Genomic DNA, 18,357 nt, shown 5'->3' with positions numbered 1-18,357 from the left:
TTCAAAGCAGGCTTTTTTTCCCCTTAAGAGAGAAAATTCATTATACACATAAATGTTTGAGATGTTTATTCTTGTAATCCTAAAAAGCAATGTAGGATAATTCCTTCCTGAGAAAGCATTTTTGACCCCTTCTTTCCACACTGTAAAGACACTTGGAGGACTAAATTTGTACCAGCATACAATCTTTTTATTCTAAGAACATATATTATCCAAATATAAATAGAATGAAAATTATGTTATTCAATAAACAGTGAGTTTCTAGGCAGAGAGAATGCATTAGAGTCAGCTCCTACTTTGGGAATGAATGTTGATGTAAATGACAATGAAATGATTTGATTACAAGAGAAAAAAATAGCCACCAAGGGTGACCAGGAAGGTTTCTCTCAAACACCTAACAATGCAAGTCACTGAAATAAAATTTAAAAAAAAAGTAAGGCATAAATTTTCATAGGTACAAAGCAGCCACCTTGGACTCTCTATTCATATTCCCTTTAAAAGAAAATCTAGTCCTTTATTTAACTATATACTTATACATATTTAGTATTTGGTCTCTGAAAGGAAGATGAATAAACTGCCCAACCATGGGTAGCTTTGTTACTACCTACAGGACAATAATGCTTCAAAAATTCCACTTTGGCTGAGGGTCAAGGTTTTTTCATGAACCAGGTCTGATGGTGCCTGTTTCCTTCCAGGATGTCTCTTCCTGATGTGGCCCAGGCCTGCCCACAAGCAATCTAGTCACAGATACATATCATCTGCAGACATGGCAAGTTTTCCTTAAGAGAGCAAGAGAAGAAAATCCACGAAAAACCACTGGCTAACCCTTTGCTTCTCCATTTGACATCCTCTAAAATATAGCTTGGAACATTCTGGGTATCTAGAGTAACTTTAGAACCAATTAAGTTCAAAAGTGTCACAGATTTCACATTCCACAAAGGGCTGCAAACTTAGATCCATTAAAAGTTATTTTTACTAAAAATTATTCTCCTATTTAAAAAAGAAAATTAATACCCATGGATGAGCAGGGTAAGATAGTTTACTAAATGGCACCACAGTGCTTTGATAGAAGGCAAAGATGATCTTTTAACTCCTAGGGAGTAATTTACTTCTGTTTTTATGACAGGATAAAATCCTGATTTTTTTTTAAAGTGACTGAATCAATCTTATGAAAAACCCATTCTTTTTGAGGAATGCTTCAGCTCTGAATTGTATTTCTTTGTTCTTGTATCATGGAACACTGGTGAAGGACAGGGTTTTAGAGGTCATCTAATCCCAATTTTAAGGGATAATGATATGAAGGGGGAACCCACGGTTCCTCAATGGCAGGACTAGGACCCGACTCTAGGTTTCCTGATTTCTATTCCAGGGTTTCTTCTACTACATCAAATTGACAAATTTCAGCTAAATCTCTTTCCCATCCTCATTTCTTAGCTTTGGCCTTTTGTGAACTAAGCTTGCTGTGGACTAGGCAGGTGGTCAAGGTGTAAAAGTAAGGATTAGGAAAAGAATACCCCCCCAATTCATTTTGATTCAGTTATTGTCTCCAAGGAGCTCTGAAGTTGGAAACATTACCCACAGTGAGTGAAGGGATAATTATTTAAGCCACCACATACCAACCCCTTTTCTTCATCTAAGCAAATACAAATTTTCATCACTGGCTTTTCAACTATAATGGCATAGAATAACACTGACTTTAGGGAGATCACTGTATGAAAACAAAGAGAAAATATGATCTCAATATCATAAAAATGCATAAAGATTATGAAAGATTAGTAATTTTCAAATTTACTAAAAGAGCAGAGCAAGGGCCCTAAAAATCACAGTTTGAAGAAGAAAGCTTGGCTCCTTGGTAATAAGGGTGTTCACTGGAATTTGGCCCTTTGTACTGTCTTTCTTGATTTGCTCGGTTTATAAAAGTATTTTAAAATTACTTTAAGCCTCCATTGTGGAATCTTAAAGTTTACAGTTTATAACTTTGAAAAACTTCTTTATGCCAGATGTTTGAAAGGGCATCATATAAGTGATATAAAAGAATGATTAAACAAAAAAGCAGATTGATTACCAAAAGTTAATTTGAAGATAATATAGTACAATAGAAAATAAACATTCTTTAAGACACTTGCTCAACTAGAAGTGAAAATGCCCTTTTAAAATCTGATGGTGGATAATTCTTAACTGCTGTCAGATTCTAGAAACATCTCACAATTAATAATATTCAAGTTTCATTATGACTTTCTTTGAACCCAATTTCCTAAGGATTTAAGTTATTTACTACTAATAAATTAGCTGATTCTATGCTGCATTAACTTTTTTTTAGGTTTTTGCAAGGCAATGGATGGGGTTATTAAGTGGCTTGCCCAAGGCCACACGGCTATGTAATTATTAAGTGTCTGAGGCTGGATCTGAACTCAGGTACTCCTGACTCCAGGGTCAGTGCTCTATTCACTGTGCCACCTAGCCGCACCCTGCATTAACTTTTTACACACTCTTGGTAACTGTTTATTACCAAAGAGTCTCAGATAAGGATGTTGTGGCATATAAACCATACTTCCTAATGGATGATATATGAAGCAGAGTAATATATGAAAATGTCAATTAGGTGGTGCAGTGGTTAGATTGAGTTCAAATCTGGCCTCAAACACCTAGTAACTGTGTGACCCTGGGAAAATCACTTAACCCCGTTAGTCTCAGTTTCCTCATTTGTAAAATGAGCTGGAGAAGAAAATGGTAAATTTTTCCAGCATCTTTGCCAAGAAAAACTCCAAATGGGATCAAAGAGTAAGAAACAACTGAAAATGACTAAACAACCACAAAACATGGCAACAAAGTAACATGGAAATCTGAAAATATTAATTTAGTAGTAAATTAAAACTATATACTTAAAATTCAATCCAAATTAAAACAAGATTATTCATGATGAAATCTATAATATCACTTAAATTTTTTAAAATAAAATGGTCAAGGGTGGCTAGGTGGCGTAGTGGATAAAGCACCAGACTTGGAGTCAGGAGTACCTGGGTTCAAATCCAGCCTCAGACACTTAATAATTACCTAGCCGTGTGGCCTTGGGCAATCCACTTAACCCCATTTGCCTAGCAAAAACCTAAAAAACAAAACAAAAAAAAAAATAAAATGGTCATTTTTCTTTTCCTACACCATGAACTTCCTTTTTTTTAATATATGGGAACTGACTGAAAGACAGGAGAGTTAGCATCTCTGAAGCACTGAAAAGTTGGAAACATTTTTTAAGGAATAAGTCTCAGGTTTATGAGTATCAAGTTTTTCAGAGATACTCAACAAAAGAATTCCCTATCACTGTCAAATTTATCCAAATACTCTTAATTGAGGATGACATTGCATTAATTATAATGAACCTGAGAACACTGCAAGTTCACTCATGGTAGATAGCAGCAATAAAAACTGTGAAAACCATCCCCCATAAACTGACAAAAATAAGTTTATCTATATTATTATATAGTAGGAAAAGGGCCTGATATGTTAGTGTTATACTAAGTATATATGAATGTGTGTGAATACAAATATCATTTATAAATGTATAGATACACATACATACATATACAGTTTGTGTTTATGTGTATACATAGAAAGTATATATGTATATACAGAATATAAATTTACATGTGTGTATAAATATAAATATATAGGATAGACAATACTGACATTTCAAGATGTAGGAACAGATTTGACAAGTAGGAAGAGATCCAGAGGAAATGATTCTTGAAAAATGTGCAATCTTTCCATGATTCCACATTGTCATGATTGCATAATACATCCCTTTAACACCAGAATTCTCTTGCTGATCAACTATGCCAATCATAGAACACATGGACTCAAAAGAATTGAAACTACAAATCACCAAAAGGGCAATGGGAAGATAAATGATGAAGGTAAACAAAATTTAATCTCCTTAAGGGCAGGAGCTATCCCATTCTTTGATTAGTATTCCTAGTACCTAGTACAATTCTTGTTATTTCAATTAGCCCTTTGAGGAGTCTGTGAAGTATACTGAATAAAGGGCTTAATTAAATCTAAAGTCAGGAGGGTTCGAAATAAAACGTTGCTTCAAACACTAACTATATAGATCTGGACAAATCACTAAAACTTTTCAGTCCCAGTTTCTTTCTTTTTCTTTCTTTCTTTCTTTCTTTCTTTCTTTCTTTCTTTCTTTCTTTCTTCCTTCCTTCCTTCCTTCCTTCCTTCCTTCCTTCCTTTCTTTCTTTCTTTCTTTCTTTCTTTTAAAATATATTTTCACATTAGTTATGTTGTGAAAGAAGCAGAACAAAAGAGAAAAACCACAAAAAAAAAACAACAAAAAAAAGGTAAAATAGTATGCTGCCATCTTCATTCAGACTCCAGAATTCTTTCTTCGGATAGGGATAGTTTTTTCCATCATAAGGCTTTCAAAATTGTCTGGGATTGTTGTACTACTGAGAAGAGCTAAGTCAATCACAGCTGGCCATGGCACGATGTTGTAGTTACTGTGTATGATGTTCTCCTGATTCTGCTTGCTTCACTTGGCATTAGTTCATTAAGTTTTTCCAAGTTTTTCTGAAATGTGCCTGCAAGCCATTTTTTATAGAATTTCTTATATGTTCCATCATATTCATATATCACCACTTATTCAGCCATTCCCCAGGTGTCAATTTCCAATTCTTTGATAAAACAAAAAGAGCTACCATATTTTTATACATGTGGATCATTTTGCCTTTTTTTGAATCTCATTATGATACAAACCAAGGAGTGGTGTTGTTTGATATGCACAGGGTTTGCATAGTTTGGTTGTCCTTTAGCCAAAGTTCCAAATTGCTCTTCAGAATATTTGGATCAGTTCACAACTTCACCAACAATGCATTAGTGTCCAGATTTTCTTGTATCTTCAGCATTTATTATTATCATATTAGCTAATCTGATAGTTGTGATGTGGCAATACAGCAATATTATCCTTTGAATTACTCTAATCAAAAGTGATTTAGAGCATTTTTTTCATATTACTATAAATAGCTTTAACTTTTTCATTTGTCTGTTTATATTCTTTTACATTTGTCAACTGGGGAAGGACTTGTATTTTTATAAATTTGACTCATTTCTTCATATATATATATATTAGAAATGAGGCCTTTATCAGACACACTAGCTGTAAAAATTGTTCCTTAGCTTGCAGCTTTCCTTCTAATCTTGGTTACAATGGCCTTGTGCAAAAACTTTTTAATGTAGTCAAAATTATCCATTTTGTATTTCATAATATTCCATATATCTTATTTGGTCATAAATCTTTCCCTCTTCATGTACCTGACAGATAAACTATTTTTTGCTCTCTTGATTGGTTTATAGTATTATCTTTGTATAAATCTTACCTTATTTTGGCATATGGTGTGAGGTCTAGGCCTATTTTCTCCCATACTATTTTCCAGCTTTCCTAGAAGTTTATGTCAAATAATGAGTTCTTATGACAGAAGCTGAAATATTTGGATTTATCAAATAGTAGATTACTATAATCATTTACTATGTTGTCTTGTGTACCTAATCTATTCCATAACTCTATTTCTTACCCAATACTAAATAGTTTTGAAGACTGCCACTTTATAATATAGTTTTAGATTTGGTACAACTAAGTCACTTTCTATTGAATTTTTTCCTTAATTCCCTGAATATTCTTGACCATTTTTGTTCCTCTGGATGTGTGTCATTATTATTGTTTAGTTCTATAAAATAATTTTTGTGGTTTGATTGGCATAGCAATGAAAAATTAATTTGGGTGGAATTTTCATTTTTATTATATTAGCTAAGTGTAGCATAAGTAATTGATATTTTTCAATTGTTTAGATCTGACTTTATTTGTGTGAAAAGTGTTTTGTAATTGTGTTTGTATAGTTCCTAGGTTTGTCATGGTAAGTAGACCCCCCCAAAAAATTTACATAGTTTACAATTATTTTAAATGGAATTTGTCTTTCTATCTCTTCTTGTTGAACTTTGTTGTTAATATACAGAAATGCTAGTGATTTATGAGGGTTTATTTTTATATCCTGCAACTTTGTTAAAGTTGTTATTATTGCAAGTAGTTTTTTAGTTGATTCTCTAGGGTTCAATAATTATATCATCACATCGTCTGTAAAGAGTGACAGTTTTGTTTCTTCATTGCCTGGGCTAATTCCTTTAGGTTCCTTTTTTTATTATTACTATTGTTAAAGCTAGCATTTTTAAAACAATACTGAATAATTGTGATGATAATGGGTATGACTGTTTCACCATGATCTTATTGGGAAGGCTTCTAGCTTATCCTGAATATAGATAATGTTTGCTGGTGCTTTTAGATAGAAATTCTTTTCATTTTAAGCAAAGTTCCATTTATTCTCATCCCCTCTAGACATTTTAATAGGAATGGGTGATATATTTTGTCAAAGGTCTTTTCTGTACCTACTGCAATAATCATATGATTTCTGTATTTTTTATTGATATAGTCAATTATGCTAATAGCTTTCCTAATATTGAACCAGCCCTGCATTTCTGGTATAAATTCCACCTAGTCAAAGTGTATTGTCCTTCTGGTAAATTGCTATAATCTCTCTGCTAATATTTTATTTAAAATTTTTGCATGAAAATTCATTAGGGAAATTGGTCTATAATTTCCTTTCTCTGTTTTGGCTCTTCCTGGTTTAGGTATCAGCACAATATTTGTGACACAAAAGAAATCTGGTAGAACTCCTTCTTTACCTATTTTTCCAAATAGTTTATATAATAGTGAGAATAGTTGTTCTTTAGTTGTTCTGAAGAATTTTTCTTATGAATCTCATTTATTTTAATATGTTTTCTTTTCTGCTAATCTGGGAAATTTATATGTTTGAAAATATTCATCCATTTTAGTTTATTGACATATAGTTGAACAAAACAGTCCTAATTATTGCTTTAATTTCCTCTTTATTATAGGTGAATTTACCCTTTTCATTTTTGATACAGGTAATTTGGTTTTCTTCTTTCACTTTTTATTCAAATTAACCCAAGACTTATCTATTTCATTTAGTCCCCCCCATAAAACCAATTCTTAGTTTTACTTATTAGTTCAATAGTTCTTTTACTTTCAATTTTATTAATCTCTCCTTTCATTTTTAGAATTTATTTGGTATGTAATTGTAAACATCAAATTTGTTATTTTTAAATTGCATATCCAATTCATTGATCTCTTCTTTGTCTATCTTATTTCTGTAAGAGATAGAAAAGATAGAAAATTTCCCCCTTTGTATTCTTTTGGCTTCATTCCATAAATTTCATATGTTGTCTTATTACTGTTGTTCTTTTTCGTGAAATTATTGTTTCTATGATTTGTTGTTTAGCCCACTCATTCTTTGTGATTAGATTGTTTAGTTTCTAATTAATTTTTAGTCTTTCTGTAGCTCTTTATTACATGTAATTTTTATTGCATCATGATCTAAAAAGGATATATTTACTATTTCTGCCTTTCTGATTTGATTGTAAAGTTTTTAAGTATCATAAAAATAGCCAATTTTTTGAAAAGATGCCATCTACCACTGAGAAAAAAAATATATTGCCATCAGTCCTCATTCAATATTTTTCTGAGTTCTATAATGCCTAACTTCTATGGAATTCTATTCACCTCCTTAACTTTATTCTTGCTTATTTTGTGATTAGATTTATCAAGTTCTGAGAGGGAGAGGTTGAGACCCCTACTAGAATAGTTTACTGTCTATTTCTCCCTATAACTTCCTATAACTCACTCTACTCTAAAAATCTGGATGCTATATATTTAGTATTGATATTACTTCATTATCTATGATACCTTTTAGCAATATATAGTAAGATTCCTTCTCTCTTTTAATTAGATCTATTTTCTTTCACTTTGTCTGAGATGAGGATTGCTACCCTTGACTTTTTTTTTACTTCAGTTGAAGCATAATATATTCCTTTCCTGCTTTCTCCTTTACTCTGTGTGTATGTCTCTGTCTCAAATGTGTTTCCTGTAAAAAACATATTGTAGGATTCTGTTTTTTTTTTTAATCCATTCTGCTATCTGCTTTAGTTTTATGGGAGAGTTCATCCCATTCCCATTAACAGTTATGATTACTGTATTTCCCTACATCCTTCCCCCCTTTATATACTTTGCTGTCTCTGTCCCAATGTTCTGATTCTGACCACTACCTCCTCCAGTCTGACTTCCCTTCTATCAATCCCTCTCTCACTTTTCATTCCCTTTTCTCTCAACCCAAATAAATGAGTTCATTATTCCCTCTCTGAAACAAATCTTTTGAGAGTAAGGTTCAAAAAAATGCTCACTTCCTCCTTTCTTTCCCTCTATTATATAATGTGTATTTCATGCCTCTTCATGTAATATAATTTATTCTATTATGCTTCCTTTCCTCTTCTCTCAGTATAATCCTTTTCTAACCCTCGAATTTTTTTATGATTAACAAATGATTATTATGATTATTTTTATGATTAATAAATCATATTTTGTTATTATTATTTTTATACTCTTTGTCTAAGTATGCTCATTCTAATTTCCCTAATAGAGATACAGTTCTAAAGAGTTACAAATATCATCTTCCTATGTAGGAATATAAACAGTTTGACCTTATTGAATCCCATGTTTTTTTTTTCTTTCCTCTTTACCCTTTTATACTTCTCTTGAGTCATATATTTGGAATTCAAACGTTCTGTTCAGCTCTCTTCTTTCCATTAGGAGTTTGAAATCTCTTATTTTGCAGAATATTACTCTTTTTCCCCTGAAAGATTATGTTCACTTTTGCTGGGTAGTTGATTTTTGTTTATAATCTAAGCTCTTTTGTCTCTCAGAATATTATGTTCTAAACCCCTCAGTCCTTAACATAGAAGTTGCTAAATCCTGGGTCATCCTGACTGTTGGTCCTACATATTTTAACTATTTCCAATTGCTTGCTGTTTTTTCTCCTTGACCTGAAATTTCTGATATTTGGCTATAATATTTCTTGGAGTTTTCATTTTGGGATCTGTTTTAGATGATCAGCAGATTGTTCAATGTCTATTTTATTTTCTAGTTTTAAGGGAATAGGGCAGTTTTCTTTGATAATTTCTTGAAAAATGCTATCCAGGTTCTTTTTGATCATGGTCTTAAATTATCTCTCCTGGATTTATTTTTCCAGGTCAACTGTTTTTCCAATGAGACATTTTTAATTTTCTTCTATTTTTTGTTCTTTTGATTTTGTTTGATTCTTGATGTCTCATAGAGTTATAAGCTTCTGCTTGACTGATTCTAATTTTTAAGGAATTAATTATTTTCTTCAGTTAGATTTTGTACCTCTTTTTCCATTTGGCCAGTTCTACTTTTAAAGGAGATACTTTCCTTGGTGGATTTTTTTTTCATTTGGTCAATCCTATTTTTGAAGGCGTTATTTTCTTCAGTCAATCTTATTTTTTTTTAAGATTTTTGCAAGGCAATGAGGTTAAGTGGCTTGCCCAAGGCCACACAGCCAGGTAATTATTAAGTGTCTGAGGCCGGATTTGAACTCAGGTACTCCTGACTCCAGGGCCGGTGCTCTATCCACTGCTCCACCTAGCCACCCTTCTTCAGTCAATCTTTACGATTCCCTTTTCTAGTTGTTGAATATTTTATAATTCTCTTGTATAACTCATTTTTTCACATTTTTTCCTCTCTCTTATTTAATTTTTAAAATTGCTTTTGAGCTCTTCCAAGAGAAATTTTGGGGCTTGAGACCAACTCAAGTTTCCCTTTGAGGCTTCAAAATACAAGGTCATCCTCTTCTGCATTTGTGCTTTGATCTTCTCTCTTGACATAGTAGTTTTCTTTGATTAAGGCTCTTTTTTGTTTTTTTGCTCATTTTTACAGTTGACCTCTGCTCCTGGGGTACAGGCAGTACTGTCTCAAGTTTCTTACACTAGGGATCAGGAGCCTCGTCATGTACTTTCTGAGTCTGACAGCTTGCCCACCGCATTTAGAGTAGTCCAGTTTAGTAGTGCCTATTGTGCCCTGGCTTCTGAGGCTGGCAGCTTTCCTCTTGCACTAGGGCTAAGAGGTTTCATAGCTGGCTTGCTGTATCACTGGTCTGAGCCAGAACCATAGTTTTGGTCACTGATCTGTGCTGTGATTAAGAGCCTCCAACTGGTTTGCTTGGACACCACCTGTGCTGGGCTATACTATTATCCAAGTGGGACAGACCTTTCATGAAGTCCTAAGTAATCTTGGGCTGGAAAATTGTTTCACTTCATCTTTTTGTGCATTCACTCACTCCAGAATTCTTTTAGAGGCTTGATATATTGTTTCTGAGGGAAACTGGGGAGAGCTCAGGGAACTTCCTGGCTTCTCTTCTTCCATCTTACCTCTGCCCCTCAGTTCTTAATCTTCAAAATGGGGATACTATAGTTATTGTAAAGATCAAGTGAAATAATATATGCATAGCACTTTTTACAGTAAAAATGTTAGCTGTTATTACTATCATTTTAAAAAAAATTTATTCATTTAAGGCAATTTAAGTGACTTGCCCAAGGTCACAGAGCTAGGCAATTATTAAGTGTCTGAGGCTGGATAATGACTATCATTTTTGATAAATAATTGTTCATAGCTTGAAGTAAGCTAAATGCATGAAGTAGGTTAAACTAGCATGGGATCAGAAAAGAAGGAGGGTTGTGCACATATATCAATTTTTTCACCTGAAGAATGTAAATAATAGATTTCCTTTATTTAATTTATGTGATTATTGTTAAGAAAAGCACTTTGTAACCATTACAATGCAATATAACAAGAGATAACAGATAGCCCAAGTACTATACTGGAACTTGGAGGATATTAAAAACAGAGGTCCTTAATCTGGGGTCTGAGAAATTTTTAAAAAAGATATATTTTGATCATTATATTTGAACATAATTAGTTTCTGTTATAATTTTGTATATTTACTTCATGCATTTAAAAATAATATTCTAAGAAGACATGCTTAGGTTTCTTTGTTGTTGTTGTTCAGTCATTTTCAGTCATGTCCAACTCTTCCTTAACCCTTGTAGGAGTTTTACTGGTAAAGATACTGAATGGTTTGCCATTTCTTTCACCAGCTCACTTAATAGATGAGGAAAATGAGGCAGAATCAAATGACCTGCTCATAGTTACACCACTAGTAAGAATCTGAAGCCATATTTGAAGCTCAAAAATGAGTCTTCCTCACTCTAAACCCGATGCCCTATACACTGTGTCACCTAGTCTGCTAGTATGGTATCACTAGACTGCCAAAGAACTCTGTGATTCCTCCCTCCAAAAAATTAAAGGCTGAGGAGATCTTAAAATAAAAGACCTAGAAGAATCCTTTGTGAAGGATATATGGCAAAGCATCAATAAGAATGAGAAAGCATAGGAGGTCGCAATCATCACAGAATGAGAATACAGGTCTATAAATATTCCTAATTCTCCCCCCCCCCACCTTTCAACATGTGAATTCTCATCTCTGGGTAATCTTTGTATCTCTTGGGTAGTTTATTTTGCTGATGAAAATTTTCTTCTGAATTTTTTTATTTCTTGTTTCAGCATTTCCTACCAAAGTTCCTGAGTATACCCTCCCAGGACACAACCATAGCCAATGGTTTGCTACTTTCTAGGTCTCATGAAGCTCAGTTAGAACAGCTTCCTTCAATCACCTCAGTATTCATACTAATTTTTTTTTTTTTATGAAAATCAGCTGGGGACTGACACGCAGGAGCTATTAAGTAATCTCAAAATCCCAATCTGGTGACCTGATAAGACTGTCCAAAGTATGCCAAATCTGAATTAAAGAAACATAATAAAACATTCATATTTGCATACCTTAATAAAAATCACAAGCCCATTTAAATCCACTGAAGCCTCATACAAACAAAAAATACTATTTGGGGAGAAATCTTGGCTACTCAATGCTAGCCTGAGACCAATTATTTGTTTTCCTCATTAATTACTCCAATATAAATCTTCAACCACCTGATTTATAGAAATTACCATAAAGCAGATATCCTTTAATAAGGGCAAGAGAAATGGTGGTTCTATTTGAATCAGGGGAAAACAAAGTATTGCTTCCTCGCTAATTCCATAAGTTGATTATGAGTATTGCTCAAGAAAAGTTGAGAGACAAAACAAAACATTGCAAATGTAGACAATTTCTTCTTTCTGTTCATAATCAAATAAATTAATTTATAATAACTAATAATAGCAACCCTTCTTCCAGACTCAGTCAAATTCAGTGATTCAGAATACTTGGCAAATCATGCTACTACAGATGCCACACTATGGTTGTTAACTTACAACATTCACTATGTTCTTTTGCAGGTTATCCTGGCTTGTTCTTCACCACAGAGATTTTTCAGAAGTTGCTGGATTGCTCATAGGCTCAGGTGCCTTTTCTCTTTCATAAGTGAGAAAATCCTAAATTAAAATGAACAGAAGGAGAAAATATCAGAAAGAGGAATATGCATCAAAGTACTTATCTGAGTATAGTCTTCCCCATAAGATAAGATAAATATATTCAATGGAGTCCAATTTTCATTGATTTTTTTTTAAAGTAAGATTCTAAAATGAAAGGGGGGGGCTAGGTGGCACAATGAATAGAGCACTGTCCCTGGGGTCAGGAGGATCTGGGTTCAAATTTGGCCTCAGACTCTTTTTTTAATGTTTTTGCAAGGCAAATGGGGTTAAGTGGCTTGCCCAAGACCACACAGCTAGGTAATTATTAAGTGTCTGAGACCGGATTTGAACCCTGGTACTCCTGACTCCAAGGCTGGTGCTTTATCCACTACACCACCTAGCCACCCCTGGCCTCAGATTCTTAATAATTACCTAGCTCTGAGACCTTGGACAAGTCACTTAACCCCAATGCCTTGCAAAACAAACCAAAAAAAAAATTCTAAAATTCAATGTGGTGTAAGGTCCAGTGGAATGAAGATTCTGGTAGACCCCCTTTGAAAACCTCACTTCAAAATAAGACTGCAGTATTGTCTTATCACCTTATAGCTCATCTGACCACTTAGCTTTATTATTTGAAATAGAATGAATGGAACAATTATCTTTTGTACCTTCCAAACCTTTCTGGGCTCTTGGTAGTATTAAGAAGATCATGTTTGTAAAATATTCTCATTTCCTGAGAAGAAAACCTCTATGTAAATTTAAAGTATTATTAGTGGTCATAAACCTGTTACTGAAGACTGACTAAAAATATAAAAAGCAAGGATGGCTCAGCACCAACAGTCATTATCTCTCTAGCACCCAAACATCTTACCCATCAGCACTGCAGCAGTTTTCTATTCTAGAGAAGGGGGTGGGTGGGGAGTGGAGGAGACATTGAGGAATTCTGAGTCTGAGAGAAAAAGACAAAGAAAAAAAGAAAGGGTGGGGGGAGAGGGGAAAGGGGGTAGAAACATAAGGGAGGAGGGAAGGGATGTGTAAAGGGAGGGGTGTGACAAATGAAGGGCTTGGTGGTGCTTCATTACTTGGAACACACTCTGTGAGTGGCTGATATTGTCAGTCTGCTGTGTTGTGTGTCTGTGGTGCTGTGAAATTTTCCACTTGGCTGTCCTCCATATCCACCCACTGAGAATAACGCTTACACATACCAAAAAGTGCCACAGCAAGGCCATTTCTCATGAAAGCCTGGACTTTTTTTTAAAAGAAAAGACCTACTCATGTCCTAATCATAAGTGTTTTGCACGCCTGCATTTCTGATATTTCTTTATTCTTTTAAAGTATAGCCAGAAATAGCTCTTTTTGGGACAATATTATCAAGTTATTTTGACTTGTGTGTCCTTGAGAGGCATGCTTGAGGTGAAGCATCTCACATTAGTGGTTTTGGGGTTTAGGGAATATGAAAAAACATGGAATCTTAAGTGCTAACTTAGGGTCCTTCCCTCTACTACATCCCTGCCCCAAGCCCAATTACCCACTGGTGACATTCATTATTTCTGTTTCCAAGATAACAAAGAGGATACAGGTGGGATCTAGTGTCATCACCAGGGGCTTGCTAATATTTGCTACAGAGACAAGTTGCCACTTAGCTCATCGAAAATAAGAATGAATTACACTCGAACCTCATGCCTGAAATTGACACATCAAAACCAAAAATGAATTAGACTTCAACTTTAGGCCTGACAAAAATCACTGAAAAATGTAATAAAAATAAAGAATTAAAACTATGGCTGAAGTGATGGTCATGCTTAGGGATAACTAGTAGTTAAATAGTAGCATATGACACAAATATAACTAGTTTCTTTTCTTTTTCCCCCTCTCTTAATAATATTTTATTTTCCCCAATTACAAGTAAAGATATTTTCAATATTAATTTTAAGCTGTTTAGTTCCACTTTTTTCTCCCTCCCTCCTTTCCCAACAAGCAATCTGATATAGGTTGTACATGTACAATCATGTTAATACATATTTCACATCTGTCAATGTTGTGAAAGAATAATTAGAAAAAAGGGGGAAAACTGTAAGAAAAAACAAAAAATAAATGAAAGTGAAAAATAGTGTGCTCCAATTTTCATTCAGACTCCATTGTTATTTCTTTGGGGAATGACATTTTCCATCTTGAGTCTTTGTAATTGTGTTGGATCGTTGTATTGCTGAGAAGAACGAAGTCTATTATAGTTGATCATCACACAATGTTGTTGTTACTGTGGACAATATTTTTCTGGTTTTACTCATTTCATTCTGCCTCAGTTCTTATAGGTCTTTCTGCATAACCTAATTCTTTCATCCACTTCTTCTCTGCTTACGCTTGTTGAGGACAGGGAGATGTCTTTTTCACTGTATCCCCAGTGACACTAATGCACTAATGGGGGATTTGTGAATAGATCCAATCATTCTGAAGAACAATTTAGAACTATGTCCAAAGGACAATCAACCTTTGAATACTTTTTGATCCAGCACTACCACTGCTAGGTCAGTATTCCAAAGAGATTAAAAAGAAAAAAAGAGGGAAAATCTATTTGTACACATATATTTATAGCAGCTCTTTTTTGTGGCAACTAAGAATTGGAAATTGAGGGGATGCCCATCAATTGGAGAATGGCTAAATAAATTGTGGTATATGAATGTGATGGAATATTATTGTTCTATAAATGATAAGCAGATGGATTTCAGAAAAACCTGGGAAATCTTACATGAAGTGATACAAAGTCAAGTGAGCAGAACCAGGAGGACATTATTCACAGTTACAACAATATTATAAAAGGAATTGTGAATGACTTAGCTATTTTCAGTAATATATCGCTCCAAAACAATCCCAAAGCACTATGTTGAAAAATGTTATCCAACTTCAGAGAAGGAACTGATGTCTGAATACAGACTGAAGAATATTATTTTTATTCTTCCTTCTTTTCTTTTTCTCTTTCTTTATTCTACTCTTCTTGTACAATATGACTAATATGGAAATATTTTACATGATTGCACATGTATAACCTATATCAAATTGCTTACTATCTCGGGGGGGGGGGAGATGGGAGGAAGAGAATGATAGGAAACAGTTTTTAAAATGCTAAAATTGTTTTTACATATAATTGGGAAAAAATAAAATATTGGTATCTCCATTGCTTAGTGAACTGTCTGACACATAACAGATGCTTTATCAATGCTTTCTGAATTGAACTGAATTATATTTGTATCATATGCTACTATTTAACTACAATATACATGAGGGCAGGGTTTGTTCTATATCTTATCTGAATATTATACCTCAAATAGTATCATACTCAATAAAGAAAAAGGCAGTTAATAAATGTTTAATGATTTAATAACTGAAAGCTAGAATCAAGAAAGATATAATTAAAACACAAGACAAATATGAACCCAGTTACATATAAGCTTCTTTAAAATAAACTTGGCAGTTCTGGGTTTGTTGCTTTCCCTTAGTTGGCTCTGGTTTGTTCATCCTCCAAAAAAGAGAAGTCTTTCATAATATCCAACAGTTATTTATAATAATAATTCTAATTTGTATGGAGCTTTGAGATTTATAAAGTATGTTCCTAAGCAGAAAAAATGGAGGAAGCAGTTAGTATCCCTGCTTTTACAGATGAAAGAACAGGTTCAGAATGGTTGAAATGATTTGTCACAAGCACACAGATAGAAAGTATCAGATCTTTGGAGTCCAAGATTTTGAGGTTTTCTTTCCTGGTCTTGAAGTTAGTATTCTGTATCCTAACACACCAATTTAAAAGGTCCTGGAAATGTGCTCATCTGAACCTTCTCTACCACTCTATTTCAGGAGTTTGCTTGGCTTAATCCTTCAGCCAAGGCAAATCAGTAATCCTCTCCCCTGTCCCCTTTTCCCTTCAGATTCCCTAGAGCAGTCTGGGCCAGGTTCATTCATGTTTTCCTATGAATGAAGAGAACATGGATCTTTCTTACAACTCTTACACTTTACTTTTTTACAACTTACAATATATCATTCACCATACCTTTGAATTAATTGTTATTTTGGGGGTAGTAATTATTAAAAAGATAAAGGATTTAAACTGTTTTTAAACAAACCAATACACTAAAAGAGAACTAAGATGGTATGAAAAAGAAACAAAGAATAATAGAGACAACTCTTAGAAGCGAGTTGGTCCAATAGTCTGGCCAAAGGCAAGCACTGAGAAAAAAAAAAGGTTGACAACACCTGCTCTCTCCAGTTAAGGAAATTACACAGCCTATATTCCTTGCCATCCTAAATAGCACTTTCTGCCTGTCCTGGAACCTTTGGTATTGATTATATTTCATTTATTGCTCTATCATGTGTGTTTATGTAAAAACACACACATGAGATGTATGTGTTTGTAGATATGAGAGTGAGCATGTTGGTTCTGATCCATGATTTCATTAGTCAAGGTAACTCTCCAGAATGGAAGCACGGAAATTTCGCTTTACTAATAACTCTTCAGGAACTCTTCTATAACTTAAAATGTATAAAACTGCACAAGGCACATAGGTTTGTCTATGATCGCGTTATTAGTGTGTGTCAGAGATGGAATTTGAATTCAGGTTTCAGTGACTGTAAGGTTGGCTATCCAGAATGTTGAAATGCCTTTCAGAATATCCTCATATAAACCTTGTACTATATTATATTTTTAGTTTCATGGATGAAAATCAATCTGAGGGTCTAAGGCAAGGTGCTAGGCACACAGTAGATGAGGACAAAATATTATTGAATTGAAATTACCCAAACTCCTTGAGAAACATTTTACAGGAATCTCTACCACTATAATATATGCTCATTTCTTTGACCACATCTATCTCCACAGATGACTACAAACCAGAGGATATCAAGTTGCTATTCTCCAGATAATAGACCATCACATAACTGAACTCAAACTTAGCCTTACCTTCTTTAGACTAAACATTCTAAATTACCGTCATTTTTGAGTCAGTTTTGCAATCTTATACATATTTTAGATGTTCCCTGAATGAGAAAACTATCTTTATTTGATAGAAAAGTCAATTTTAGAGAAGTTAAGCATTTATTAAATTCCTACAATTTGCTAGGCACTGTGATAAACACATGGCTTAAAAAATTAAACTTATGATCTGTCTCCTTAAGGAGCTCACACTCCTAAAGAGGAGTTGACATGCAAACAACTATGAACATATAGAAGAGTTAGAAGGCAATCTCAAAGAGAAGGTAGGAAGCAAGGGAGTGGGAATATATGAAAAGGCTTCCTATAGAAGATCTGAGCTGAGTCTAGAAGGAAACCAGGAAAGTCAGGATGGAGGTGAGGAGTGAGTTAACACATTCCAGGCATGGTAGAATTGAAGAGTGACTGCCAATGGGTCAAGGACTACATGGTGAAAAACATGGAAGGTCAGTGAGTATATGCAGAGGATAAAGGGCAAGAAGACTGGAAAGGTAGAAAGGAGTCAGGTTGTGAAGGACTTCAAACAACAAATGCAACATGTTGTATTTGATTCTAGAGGTAAAAGATAGTCACTTGTTTACTGAGTGAGAACCAAAATAATGATAAATTAAAATATTTATTTTCAGAAAATGACTTTTTCAGCAGAGTGGAGAAAAGATTAGAAGGAGTAAAGAGGGGCGGCTAGGTGGCCGCAGTGGATAAAGTACCTGGGTTCAAATCCAACCTCAGACACTTAACAATTGCTTAGCTGTGTGGCCTTGGGCAAGCCACTTAACCCCATTTGCCTTGCAAAAACCTAAAAAAAGGAATAAAGAGTATTAAGGGGATACAGCAAAAGACTAGTTCAATAGTCCAGGTGGGAGATGATAAGAACTTGCACCAGGGTGGCAGACTGTGATAGGGAGAGAAAGGAACATTGTTTGTTTTATTCAGTCATTTTTCAGTCATGTTCAAGTCTTTGTGACTCCATTTGGGGCTTTTTTAGCAAAGATGCTGG

At 34.1% G+C, this 18,357-nt stretch overlaps 1 protein-coding gene across 22 annotated transcripts in view; it reads right to left on the bottom strand.

The window, feature by feature from the left end:
* The window catches only part of ATXN1 (ataxin 1), a 521,647-nt gene that overhangs the window by 184,770 nt on the left and 318,520 nt on the right, over positions 1 to 18,357 (bottom strand). For all 22 annotated transcript variants that reach the window (XR_012472582.1, XM_074207313.1, XM_074207312.1 and 19 more), the window contains one exon: positions 12,287 to 12,406. The gene's annotated coding sequence lies outside the window, so the exon portion shown is untranslated. The remainder of the gene's footprint in view (positions 1 to 12,286; positions 12,407 to 18,357) is intronic.

This window comes from Macrotis lagotis, chromosome X (assembly GCF_037893015.1).
Source record: "Macrotis lagotis isolate mMagLag1 chromosome X, bilby.v1.9.chrom.fasta, whole genome shotgun sequence".
Lineage (NCBI taxonomy): Eukaryota > Metazoa > Chordata > Mammalia > Peramelemorphia > Peramelidae > Macrotis > Macrotis lagotis.
The sequence above is the reverse complement of the archived record's forward strand: the minus strand, read 5'-3'. Positions and strand labels throughout refer to the sequence as shown.